This window comes from Equus przewalskii, chromosome X, assembly GCF_037783145.1.
Source record: "Equus przewalskii isolate Varuska chromosome X, EquPr2, whole genome shotgun sequence".
NCBI classification, from domain to species: Eukaryota; Metazoa; Chordata; class Mammalia; order Perissodactyla; family Equidae; genus Equus; species Equus przewalskii.
In genome coordinates, this window is record NC_091863.1 from 6742001 (window position 1) to 6755829 (window position 13829).

A 13829-nucleotide genomic window follows, 5' to 3' on the forward strand; every position below is an offset into this window, starting at 1 on the left:
TGGCAAACTGAATACAGTAATACATTAAAAAGATCATACACCATGATCAAGTGGGATTTATACCAGGGATGAAGGCATGATTCAACATCCTCTAATCAATCAATGTGACAAGCCACATTAACAAAATGAGGAATAAAAATCACATGATCATCTCAATAGGTGCAGACAAAGTATTTGACAGGATCTAACACCAATTCATGATAAAAAAAAAAACTCTCAATAAAATGGGTATAGAAGAAAAGTACCTCAACATACTAAGAGCCATATATGACAAACCCACAGCCAACACCATACTCAATGGGGAAAAACTGAAAGCCATCCCTCTGAGAACAGAAACAAGACAAGGATGCCCACTCTCACCACTCCTATTCAACATGGTACTGGGGGTTTTGGCCAGAGCAATTAGGCAAGAAAAAGAAATAAAAGGTATCCAGGTTGGAAAGGAAGAAGTAAAACTCTCACTGTTTGCAGATGACATGGCCCTATATGTAGAAAACCCTAAAGAATCCATCAGAAAGCTGTTAGAAAGAATCAACAACTACTGCAAAGTTACAGGGTACAAAATCAACTTACAAAAATCAGTTGCACTTCTATACTGTAATAATGAACTAGCAGAAAGAGAACTCAAGAATACAATCCTATTTACAATCTCAACAAAAAGAATAAAATATCTAGGAATTAATTTAACCAAGGAGGTGAAAGACCTATACCCTGAAAACTATAAGACATTATTGAAAGAAATCGAAGAAGACATAAAGAAATGGAAAGAAAATCCATACTCATAGATTGGAAGAATAAACATTAGTTAAAATGTCCATACTACCTAGGGCAATCTACAGATTCAATGCAATCCCAATCAGAATCCCAATGACATTCTTCACAGAAATAGAACGAAGAATCCTAAAATTTATATGGAACAACAAAAGACCCTGAACAGCCAAAGCAATCCCTGAGAAAAAAGAACAAAGCTGGAGGTATCACAATCCCTGACTTCAAAATATACTACAAAGCTATATTAATCAAAACAGCATGGTACTGGTACAAAAATAAACACACAGATCAATGGAAAAGAATTGAAAGCCCGGAAATAAAACCACACATCTATGGACAGCTAATCTTTGACAAAGGAGCCAAGAACATACAATGGAGAAAAGAAAGCCTCTTCAATAAATGGTGCTGGGAAAACTGGAAAGCCACATGTAAGAGAATGAAAGTAGACCATTATCTTACAGCATGCACAAAAATAGACTCAAAATGGATTAAAGACTTGAATGTAAGACTTGAAACCATAAAACTCCTAGAATAAAACATAGGCAGTACACTCTTTGACACAGGTCTCAGCAGCATCTTTTCAAATACCCTGTCTACTCAGGCAAGGGAAACAAAAGATAAAATAAAGAAATGGACTACATCAGACTAAAAAGCTTCTGCACAGCAAAGGAAACCAGGAACAAAATGAAGAGGCAACCCACCAACTGGGAGAAAATATTTACAAATCGTATATCCAACAACGGATTAATCTCCAAAAGATATAAAGAACTCATACAACTCAGCAACAAAAAGACAAACAATCCGATCAAAAGACGGACAGAGAATATGAGCAGACATTTTTCCAAAGATATACAGATGGCCAACAGGCACATAAAAAGATGTTCAACATCGCTAATTATTAGGGAAATGCGAATCAATACTACAATGAGATATCGCCTTACACCTGTCAGAATGGCTATAATTAACAAGATGAGAAAAAATAAGTGTTGGAGAGGATGTGGAGAACAGGGAACCCTCAACACTGCTGGTGGGATTGCAAACTGGTGCAGCCACTATGGAAAATAGTATGGAAATTTCTCAAAAAACTGAAAACAGAAATATCATATGATCCAACTATCCTACTACTGGGTATTTATGCAAAGAACTTGAAATCAACAATACAAAGAGATGCATGCACCCCTATGTTCATTGCAGCACATTCACAATAGCCAAGACGTGAAAGCAAACCAAGTGCCCGTTGACTTATGAATGGATAAAGAAGATGTTGCATATATATACAATGGAATACTACTCAGCTGTAAAAAGACAAAATCATCCCATTCGCAACAATGTGGATGGACCTGGAGGGAATTACGTTAAGCAAAATAAGCTAGACAGAGAAAGATAAACACCATATGATTTCAGTCATATGTGGAAGATAAACAAACACATGAACAAAGAGAACAGATTAGTGGTTTCCAGAGGGGAATGGGGTCAGAGGGGGTGGGTGAAAGGGGTAAAGGGGCACATATGTACAGTGATGGATAAAAACTAGACTATTGGTCGTGAGCACTATGCAGTCTGTACAGAAATGGACATATAGTAATGTACACCTGAAATAACATGATGTTACAAACCAATGCGTCTTCAAAAAACTAAAATAGAAAGATCTTTTAAAAAAGAAATGAGAATCGAAACAAAGTCCTTACAAAAAAACAAGAAACTCTCAAATACCAGCAATAAGCTTGACTTTAAAAGTGCAGGAGCCTGTATGATGAAAACTCCTCAACTTCGCTAAGAGCCAGAAAGGAGACTCAGAGACACGCCACACTCCCTGATGGGAAGATGAAATCTCACAAAGTTGTTCAAATATCCTAGATTGATTTGTTGGCTTAATGTGATTCTAAGCAGAGTGCTTAGGATAAAACAGTAAATGAAAAAACATGAGTAAAAAACCACACATATTAAGATTGGCGCATTTCATTGTGTAAAGTTTATATTCAAACAAAACCACTGTAAACAAATCTGGATCACTAGGCAGTAGTGTGCTTACTCAGAAATCTTTAGACATGTACTGATGTCTGCATATGAAATGCATCAAAGAATAAGATGGGGGGCTGGCCCAGTGGCACAGTGGTTAAGTTCGCACTTTCTGCTTCTCGGCATCCCCGGGTTCGCCAGTTCGGATCCCAGGTGCGGACATGGCACTGCTTGGCAAAAAGCCATGCTGTGGTAGGCATCCGACGTATAAAGTAGAGGAAGATGGGCATGGATGTTAGCTCAGGGCCGGTCTTCCTCAGCAAAAAGAGGAGGATTGGCAGTAGTTAGCTCAGGGCTAATCTTCCTCAAAAAAAAAAAAAAAGAATAAGATGGATTAATGGATGGACAGAGGGATGGACAAATGTGAAAAAGGAAATATGGTAAAATAGTAATGATAGAATCTAGGTGGGAAGTATTCATGTGTTAATTGTAACATTTTTTCAACTTTGTTGACTATTTGGAAATTTTCATAATAAAATGTTGGGAAAAACACAAAGAACAACAAAAACCAAAATACATATATAATATGGATTCCAGCTTTAAAAACATTAGCTAAGGGGCTGGCATGGTGACATAGGGGTTAAGTTTGCGAGCTCTGCTTCAGTATCCCAGGGTTCACCAGTTGAGATCTGGGTCCCCAACCTACACACTGCTCATAAAGCCATGCTGTGGTGGCATCCCACATACAAAATAGAGGAAGATTGGCACTGATGTTAGCTCAGTGACAATCTTCCTCACCAAAATAAATAAATAATTTCTTTTATTGAGTTCATAATAGTTTACATAAATGTGACATTTCAGTTGTACATTATTTCTTGTCTGTCACCACATAAGTGCTCCCCTTCCCCACCCTGTGCCCACCCCCAAGCCCCCTTCCTCTGGTAACCACTGAACTGTTTTCTTTGTCCATGTGTATTTTTATATTCTATATATGAGTGTTTGTCTTTCTCAATCTGGCTTATTTCGCTTAGCATAATTCCCCCCAGGTCCTTCCATGTCATTGCAAATGGGATGAATTTGTCTTTTTTTCTGGCTGAGTAGTATTCCGTTGTATATATATATATATATATATATATATATATATACCACATCTTCTTTAGCCAATCATCAGTTGATGGGCACTTGGATTGTTTCCATGTCTTGGCTATTGTGAATAGTGCTGTTATGAACATAGGGGTGCATATGTTACTTTGGATTGTTGATTTCAAATTGTTTGGATAAATACCCAATAGTGGGATAGCTGGGTCATATGGTATTTCTATTTTTAACTTTTTGGAGAATCTCCATACTGTTTTCCATAGTGGCTGCACCAGTTTGCATTCCCACCAGCAGTGGATGAGGGTTCCCTTTTCTCCACACCCTCTCCAACATTTGTTACTTTTACTCTTAGAGATTATAGCCATTTTAACAGGTGTAAGGTGATATCTTAGTGTAGTTTTGATTTGCATTTCTCTGATGATTAGTGATGTTGAACATCTTTTCATGTGTTTATTGGCCATCTGTATATCTTCTTTGGAAAAATGTCTGTTCATCTTCTCTGCTCATTTTTTGATTGGATTGTTTGTTTTTTTATTGTTCAGTTGTGTGAGTTCCTTATTATTATGCAGATTAACCTCTTGTCAGATATATGATTTGCAAATATTTTCTCCCAATTGGTGGGTTGTCTTTTTGGTTTGATCCTAGTTTCTTTTGCCTTGCAGAAACTCTTTAGTCTCATAAAGTCCCACTTGTTTATTTTTTCTTTTGTTTCTCTTGTCTGAAAAGACATGATATTCGAAAACATCCTTTTTAGTTCAAAGTCAAAGAGTGTGCTACCTATATTATCTTCCAGGAGTTTTATCGTTTCCAGACTTATCTTCAAGTCTTTGATCCATTTTGAGTTTATTTTTGTGTATGGCGTGAGCTAAGGGTCTACCTTCATTGTTTTGCATGAGGCTGTCCGGTTTTCCCAACACCACTTATTGAAGAGACTGTCTTTTCTCCATTGTATGTTCTTGGCACCTTTGTCAAAGGTTAGCTGTTCGTAGACGTGCGGTTTTATTTCTGGGCTTTCAGTTCTCTTCCATTGATCTGTGCACCTGTTTTTGTACCAGTACCATGCTGTTTTGATCACTATGGCTTTGTAGTACATTTTGAAGTCAGGGATTGTGATGCCTCCAGCTTTGTTTTTTCTCAGATTGCCTTAGCAATTCGGGGTCTTTGGTTGCCCCATATGAATTTTAAGATTCTTTGCTCTATTTCCGTGAAGAATGTCATTGGGATTCTGATTGGGATTGCATTGAATCTGTGGGTTGCTTTGGGTAGTATGGCCATTTTAACTATGTTTATTCTTCCAATCCATGTGCATGGAATCTCTTTCCATCTCTTTATGTCATTATCAATTTCTTTCAGTAACGTCTTATAGTTTTCATTGTATAAGTCCTTCACCTCCTTGGATAAATTTATTCCTAGGTGCTTTATTCTTTTAGTTGCAATTGCAAATAGAATTGTGTTCTTGACTTCTCTTTCTGTAAGTTTGTTATCAGAGTATAGAAATGCAACTGATTTTTGTAAGTTGATTTTGTACCCTGCAACTTTACTGTAGTTGTTAATAATTTCTATTAGCTTTCCAATGAATTCCTTGGGTTTTCTATATATAAGATCATGTCATCTGAAAACAGCAAGAGTTTCATTTCTTTACTTCCTATTTGGATTCCTTTTATTCCTTTCTTTTGCCTAAGTGCCCTGGCCAAAACCTCCAGTACTATGTTGAATAAGAGTGGTGAGAGTGGGCACCCTTGTCTTGTTGCTGTTCTCAGAAGGATGGCATTCAGTTTTTGCCCATTGAGCATGATGTTGGCTGTGGGTTTGTCCTATATGGCCTTTATTATGTTGAGGTAGTTTCCTTCTATCCCCATTTTGTTGAGTTTTTATCACAAATGGCTGTTGGATCTTGTCAAATGCTTTCTCTGCATCTATTGAGATGATCGTGTGGTTTTTATTTCTCAATTTGTTGATGTGGTGTATCACGTTGATTGATTTGCAGATATTGAACCATCCCTGTGTCCCTGGTATGAATCCCGCTTGATCATGGTGTATGATCTTTTTGATGTATTGCTGTATTCGGGTTGCCAATATTTTGTTGAGGATTTTTGCATCTATGTTCATCAGCGATATTGGCCTGTAGTTTTCCTTTTTTGTGTTGTCCTTGTCAAGACTGATCTTGGCCTCGTAGAATGTGTTAGGAAGTGTTCCATCTTCCCTAATGTTTTGGAATAGCTTGAGAAGGATAGGTATTAAATCCTCTTTGAAAATTTGGTAGAATTCCCCAGGAAAGCCATCTGGTCCTGGGGTTTTATTCTTTGGGATGCTTTTGATTACTGTTTCAATCTTTTTCATTGTCATTGGTCTATTCAGATTGTCTGTTTCTTCTTGATTCAGCTTTGAAAGGTTGTAAGAGTCTAAGAATTTATCCATTTCCTCTAGATTATCCGTTTTGTTGGCATATAGTTTTTCATAGTATTCTCTTACAATCTGTTGTATTTCTATGGTGTCTGTTGTTATTTCTCCTGTTTCATTTCTGATTTTGTTTATCTGAGCTTTCTCTGTTTTTTTCTTTGTAAGTCTGGCTAGGGGTTTGTCAATTATATCTATCTTCTCAAAGAACCAGCTCTTTGTTTCATTGATCCTTTCTAGTGTCTTTTTTGTTTCAATAGCATTTATTTCTGCTCTGATTTTTATTATTTCTCTCCTTCTGCTGACTTTGGGCTTTGTTTGTTCTTCTTTTTCTAATCCACTTAGGTGTAATTTCAGATTGCTTATTTGGGATTTTTCTTGTTTGTTAAGGTGTGCCTGTATTGCGATGAATTTCCCTCTTAATATGGCTTTTGCTGCATCCCATTTGAGTTGGTATGGTAGGTTATCATTTTCATTTGTCTCCAGATGTTTTTGATTTCTCCTTTAATTTCTTCAATGATCCATTGATTGTTCAATAGCATGTTGTTTAGTCTCCACATCTTTGTCCATTTCTCAGCCTTTTTCTTGTAATTAATTTCTAGCTTTATCGCATTATGATCAGAAAAGTTGCTTGTTATTATTTCAATTTTCTTAAATTTATTGAGGCTTGCCTTGTTTCCCAGCATATGGCCTATCTTTGAGAATGTTCCATGCGTGCTTGAGAAGAATATGTATTCTGCTGTTTTTGGATGGAGTGTTCTATATATGTCTATTAAGTCCAATTGGTCTAGCTTTTCATTTAATTCCACTATTTCCTTGTTGATTTTCTGTCTGAATGATCTATCCATTGAAGTGAGTGGAGTGTTGAGGTTCCCTACTATTATTGTGTTATTATTAATATCTTCTTTTACATTTGTTAATAGTTGCTTTATGAACTTTGGTGCTCCTATGTTGGGTGCATAGATATTTATAAGCATTATTTCTTCTTGGTGGAGTGTCCCTTTGATCATTATATACTGCCCCTCTTTGTCTCTCTTTACCTGCCTTATCCTGAAGTCTACTTTGTCTGATATAAGTATTGTGACACTTGCTTTCCTTTGTTTGCCATTAGCTTGGAGTACTGTCTTCCACCCCTTCACTCTGAGCCTGTGTTTGTCATGGGAGCTGAGATGTGTTTCCTGGAGGCAGCATATTGTTGGATCTTGATCTTTAATCCATCTCGCCACTCTGTGTCTTTTTATTGGATAATTCAATCCATTTACGTTTAGGGTTATTATTGATGTATGAGGGCTTAATGCTGTCATTCTATCACTCATTTTCCAGTTTTCCTGCATTTCCTTTGTTTCTCATCCTGTGTGTTTTGGTTTACCCATTGAATTATGTAGTTTTTTTATGATGTGTTTCTTAGTTTTCTCCTTATTTATTATTTGTGTCCGTGTTCTGCTTTTTTGTTTAGTGGTTACCATGAGGTTTGTATTCAAAATCTCATGTATAAGACAGTCCATTTTCTGATGGCCTAATTTCCTTAATCTAAACCAATTCAGTCTCTTTCCTCCTCCCCTCCTAAGTTGTTTTTCTCATATCTTATTGTTGTGAGTTTGTGGTTAAAATGACAGGATTATCTTTGTTTTTGGTGTTTTCCTTCCCTCTAGATTAATGCTATTGTTGAATATTTGTCTTATTCTGGTTCTGTCTACCTATTTATCTCCTTACTCTGTGTTTTGTGTCCCCTTTCTCCATTTTTTTTTCAGGTATGAGGGCCTTCTTGAGGATTTCTTGTAGGAAGGATCTCATGGCTACGAAGTGCCTTAGCTTTTGTTTGTCTGGTAAAGTTTTAATTTCTCCCTCATATCTGAAGGATATTTTTGCTGGATAGAGTATTCTTGGCTGAAGATTTTTGTCTTTTAAAGATTTGAATATGTTGTTCCATTGTCTCCTAGCTTGTAAGGTTTCTGCAGAGAAATCTGCTGAATGCCTGATAGGGGTTCCTTCGTAGGCTATTTTCTTCTGCCTTTCTGCCCTTAGTATTCTTTCTTTGTCATTCATTTTTGCCAGTTTTACTGCTATGTACCTCACAGCAGGTCTTTTTGCATTGACAAAGCTAGGAGATCTAGAACCTCTTCCACACATACTTCCTTCTCTTTCCCTGGGTTTGGGAAGTTCTCTGCCATTATTTCTTTGAACATGCTCTCTGCTCCATTCTCCTTCTCTTCTCCTTTTCGAATACCTATAATTCTTATGTTGTATTTCCTCATTGAGTCAGATATTTCTCGGAGACTTTCTTCATTTCCTTTTAGTCTTAGTTCTCTCTCCTCCTCTACCTGGAGCATTTCAACATGTCTGTCTTCAATTATGCTGATTCACTCCTCTGTGATATCCACTCGAGCGTTCACGGAATCTGTATTTTGTTTTATCTCTTCCATTGTGTCTTTCATCTCTAATATTTCTGATTGATTCTTCTTTATAGTTTCCATCTCTTTTGTGAAGTAGCTCCTGAACTGGTTGAATGGTTTCTCTACATTCTCTTTTACCTTGTGGAGTTTTTTTATCATAGCTATTTTGAATTCATTATCATTTAGATTACATATTTCTGTGTCCTCAGGACTGAGTTCTGAGTTCTTGTCATTTTCTCTCTGGTCTGGAGATTTTATGTAGTGTCTGATTTTGGAAGGTCTGGTCTTACACATTCTATTATTCGGTTGCAGTTACTGCCTATCACCACTGGGTGGGGGTAGAGACCGACGTATTCCTTGCCCTCTGCCTTCAGCTGAGATCCCAGGCAGTAGAGTGGTGTGGGGCTGGTGGACAGAGGGGCCCTATCTCCTGCATGCACTCCGGGCTTTCTCGATCAGCTCTTGCTATCTGGTCTCCTGGGGTCTTGGCTTAATGAGGTCACCCCCTGCAAAAGCTCTCGCCTGGTTAGAGGGCTTCCCTCTAGGCTGCAAGGGCCCTAGGGAGTCCTTGGTGATCCCAAGAATGAGCAACCCCTTCCCCATTCCTGCCCTCATGGATTCTCCCGCAGTCACCATCGCAGTCTTTAGGGGAGGGAGCGAAGTCCTCTCTTACCCTTTTCCCACTCCTCTACAGGAGGCTCCAACCTCTCTGCCCTCCGTCATGAGGCCATGTGTCTCTCCAAAGTTTTTGTGTTGTTAGGACGTTCTCTACTGGAGTGTGGCTTCCCCTTTCTGTTGTATGTTGGAGGGGAGAGAGTCCCGGGTATGTTCACTCTGCCATGATGCTGACCTAAAAATTAAAAAAAAAATAAAAATATAGGCCGAGAAAAGATGAGGAGGAAATGGGCTAAAATACTGACTGTGGTGCCATCCGAGGTTTGTATTTACTTTTTCATGCTCCAGGCACTGAGGGAATCTGCTCTGTACAACATCTATGTCCTCCTTTACCCTGATGTAAGTGCTACCACCCACTGGGCGCCCTGGGCCCAGTGAGAAAGGCCACTGGGGCAGCAGCCTCTCCCCAGCTGGGCTCCCTGCTCATGACCGTGGCTTGAGAACCTGCTGGGCCCCAGAGTCCTCTCATCACAGCTCTAGAGATCTGCCCAGGCTGGCTGGCTTCTCAGGCGATCACCAGGCTACTGCTGACTTGTCCATTCTTCATCCTCACCCAGCACTGTGCTAGTCCAGGTGCTTCTTTCAACCACACCCTCTGGCTGCCTATAGTTCTTGTCAGTTGTTTAAAATTAATTATTTTGAGTGGTCTCTGTCCAGAAACTGAGAAGGGAAAATTTTCAAATTGTTCTATATAATAATGTATAATCCCTGCATGGCAAAAAATAAAAATAAAAAGGAATTCTAAAATGACAATTGAAATATATACATGCAACATATATGACAAAGGGCTGATTTACCTAATTTATGTAGAGCTCAAAAAAGAAAGATGAAGAAAATCAGATGAAAAACCCAAGAGAAAAAAGATGAAATAAACAAAAGGGTACAAAGACACATGAATTACCAATGAACAGGGAAAAAATGTTGACCCTCACTCGTAACAAAAGAAATGCAAACCAAAACAATAATGGGATGTAGTTTCCTACCTTGAAAATTGCCAAAAGTTCAGTGAAACAACTGAGTGATACCTGGTGGTGCTGAGGTTGGGATGGAGAAATGGGTGCTCTTGCAGTGTCGTAAAAGCATAAAGTGATGCAACTTTCTGAAGGACAATTTGACAACATCTATCCAATTTATAAATGCATGCAGCCATTCAGCAAGACGATGGTTGGAATTTACACTACAGAAATATTTATGTAATTTCACCAAGATTTTATTTATTATATATATATATATATATATATATATATATATATATATATATATATGATGTTCATTGCAACATTTTTGATTATAGCAAAAACAAAACAAAACGAAAAAAGAAAGAACTTGAAGAAAGTGAAGTATCTGAACAGAATCAAATTACCAGATATTTGTAAAAATAAAGAGGCTTGACATGAGGTAAGCAAAGCAAGTATCAAAACCAAGTTCAAGGTTAGCACCCAAATAGCAGAAAAGTTGACTTTAAACAGAGACTTTAAACTTTAAACCACACCCTGATCTTTATTTCTCCCCTGCCCAGGAACTCAGAATCCTGAGCAAATGGTAAAGTGAGATTATTGATAATTGTTTTTATTCATTTCACTTTTCTTTGTACTCTACATTTTCTATAATGAGCATGTATTAATTTTGAACAATAAAGCTATGTATAGTATCTTTATCAGTATGTAAGGAACACATCTGGATTTTATAAATTACTCTACATTCATAGAGCATTCTTCTATTTTTCCACGAGAGGGCAGCATATGCACAGCAAATAAAAATAGTTTCAAGGCATTTGGTCTGAAATTGAACATGACTGTTCATTGTTCAGTTGTTTATTTTTACATGTTACTTGCACAAACAAATTATTCATTACATTGTTTCTTTTCCTGATAAAATGACTAGATATTCATTGGAAAAATTGACATATAGCAGAAACCACAAGTCACCTGTAGTCAAACTTGTCAGATAGAGCCAAGGTTGACAACCTGGCCTTTATCCTCATGTTTACAGACATGTGATGGAAAGAGGAAGCCACACAGTTTAAAATAAAATGTGCCCCCCCACACAATTGTTTCCTAATCTGCCCTTTCACAAGAAATGTCTCTGAAGCATTTCCCTGTTTCCCTAAATTCTTTGAAATGGTGGGTTTTAAAGACTGCATGGTGTTCCAGCCTGTGGACACCTTACACCTTGCTTAATGGATTTAAATTGGTCATTTAGGCTGTTTTAACTGTCTTTAAATTACAAAAGATTTCCCATGAACAAAACATACATGGAAAAATGTAACAGTTACCCAGTTAACCACTACTCAAATTTGATACGTGTTAATTTTTGCCATCTTTGCTTCAGATATTTTTAAGGAAGAAAAGTCTACTGGTAGAGTTGAAGGTCCCTCTATCTGATTAATTAGTATCCTTCCATCCCAAAAGTCACCTCTAATCTGTTTATTTTTCCTACCCTTGATCTCAGGTTTTAATTACAAAAGTATACTCCATAAACCATATAGCATTGTTCTGAGTTTTAAAATTCTACACAGAATTATAATCACAAGTACACATTCTTCATTCATTTAGCATTTTGATTTTGAGATTTACTGATGTTGATATAGACCTAGTTAATTTTAACTGTTCTAACATACTACAACTTATAATTTACTAACACATTCCGCTATTGATAAGCATTCAGGTTGTTTCTGATAATTGAGAATCAATGCTCTTGTGATGGGACAGTGCACATAAGTCTCCCTAGGGGCTGTGTCTAGAGAAGAACTGAAAGTCCTAAGCTGAGGAGTTTGGGATTCCTAGAAGAGGAATGGCTGATTCAAAAGGGCCAGGCTCTTCAGTCCTGCTAGATACTGCGGAATGGCTCTCCCAGATTACTGTACTTTACAGTTCAGCCAGTCGGGAATGAGAGTCCCATTTCCTCACACCCTCTGTGTGGTAGGAGGCGTGGCTTTAAGCATCTTCAAGGTTAAGCATCTTTTCACGCTCATTGACCGATGAGGTTTTTTTACCTTTTGTGAATTTCCTATCCATAGCCTTTGCTTATTACCTGCTTGGGCTGTTTGTCTTTTTCTTATTGATTTGTAGATATTTTATATATATTTCTGATTCAGACAGGGTCTCTACAGGAAGACATGGCATGTGTAAACCGTGTGATTGAAGGAAGGCTTAATAAAGGGACTATTTACAGAAGTATGGACAGGGTGGAGGCGAGCACTCAGGGGCTGTGCAGTACCCAATGTGGGCCACAGAGGGCAGTGCTTACCACCTCAGGCCTTAAGGGCAAGGCAAGTGTTGGGTAACAATTCTCCCTGGATTCCTGGGCGTTTTCACACAGTCTGGCTCTTCTGACCAAAGGGCATGGACAATCTTTGTTCAAGGATGATTGCATAGCGGCTAGCCTTGAGAGCTGGAGATAGTGGACGTAATAAAGATAGAGACCGTCGCCTTCCCTGGAGATATCTCAGGATCCCAAAGCCTTCTCCTTTCCATCCAGGAGACTGTCACTTACCTTCCAGTGTAACAAACCTACAGAGCCTTCCCCTCAGCCTCTGAGGAGTTTTGCTTGCATTCCAGGTATAGCCATCTCTCTCTGGAGTGGAAGTTGCGCAGACCATTGGCAGCCCTGGTAACTGCTCACTCTCCTAATTCAGGGTTCCTCTGCTGTGGTGCATCCCCCGACACATGCTGGTGAACATTCGGCCCTCGTGGAACTGGGGAGCTGGCACCAACTCAAGATATTGCTCTGGCTGCTGCTTTTGGCTGTAGTAATGTCTGTGTCTCTGACCAGGGGTCTGTTGCCCTCGGTCAGGATATGTACATGAAACTGGGGCAGGCTGACTTGTTAGCTTGCAGAAGGGTAGAATCTCAGAGCCTTCAGTTTCTGACTTGACAGGAATGAGCAGGGCCCGGGAAGTGTAACTGTACTAACAGGAGCTGAGTGTCCATGGAGTGACACAGCCAGCTCCTTCAACAAGGCAGGAGCCAGGGCGATAAGCACCATCCCACCTTGTGCACTGCACTCCCTGCCTTCTGATCTCCCCTGGCTGTTCCTCTGGAAACCAGAGGGGACTGGAGTACCTGACTTAGTTCATACAGGTCAGCCTTGCAGGTGCAGAGCAAGGTGAGGACAAAAGGAGAATGGACAGGGGCACGGGAAAGGCATCTAGCACAGTGAAGGGTCTTGTGTTTTGCAAATTTCTTCTTTTAGGTTGTGGCTTGTCTTTCTCTCCATAAATATGGTCTGTTTGATATTGATTTCTTTGCTACATGTTCAGACTTGTAAATGTTCCATGTGTGTAATGACTAATTGTTGTATGCTGGCTTCTATGCATGTTCATTAGCTCAAGGTAAACAGCAACAATAATAGTGGGTAATTGGAGCAGGGTGTGTGTGAGGATTGTTTTTTTTAAAAAAAAAGTGGAACTACAATATTTGACACAAACCACATGCAGGACAGTGGGTGTTTGTACGAGTTAGAATGTTTGGGGCTGCAAGTGTTAGAAACCATGACTCAGCTGGATCAAACAGTAAGGAAACTTAGTTCTCTTTG

General features: G+C 38.7%; 1 long non-coding RNA gene across 1 annotated transcript in view; it reads right to left on the reverse strand.

Annotated features, from left to right (window-relative positions):
- Nucleotides 1–13829, reverse strand: part of LOC139081059 (uncharacterized) — a 37281-nt gene that overhangs the window by 14724 nt on the left and 8728 nt on the right. Inside the window, exon 2 of the long non-coding RNA XR_011536012.1 lies at nt 9292–9468. This is a non-coding gene — a long non-coding RNA (uncharacterized lncRNA). The remainder of the gene's footprint in view (nt 1–9291; nt 9469–13829) is intronic.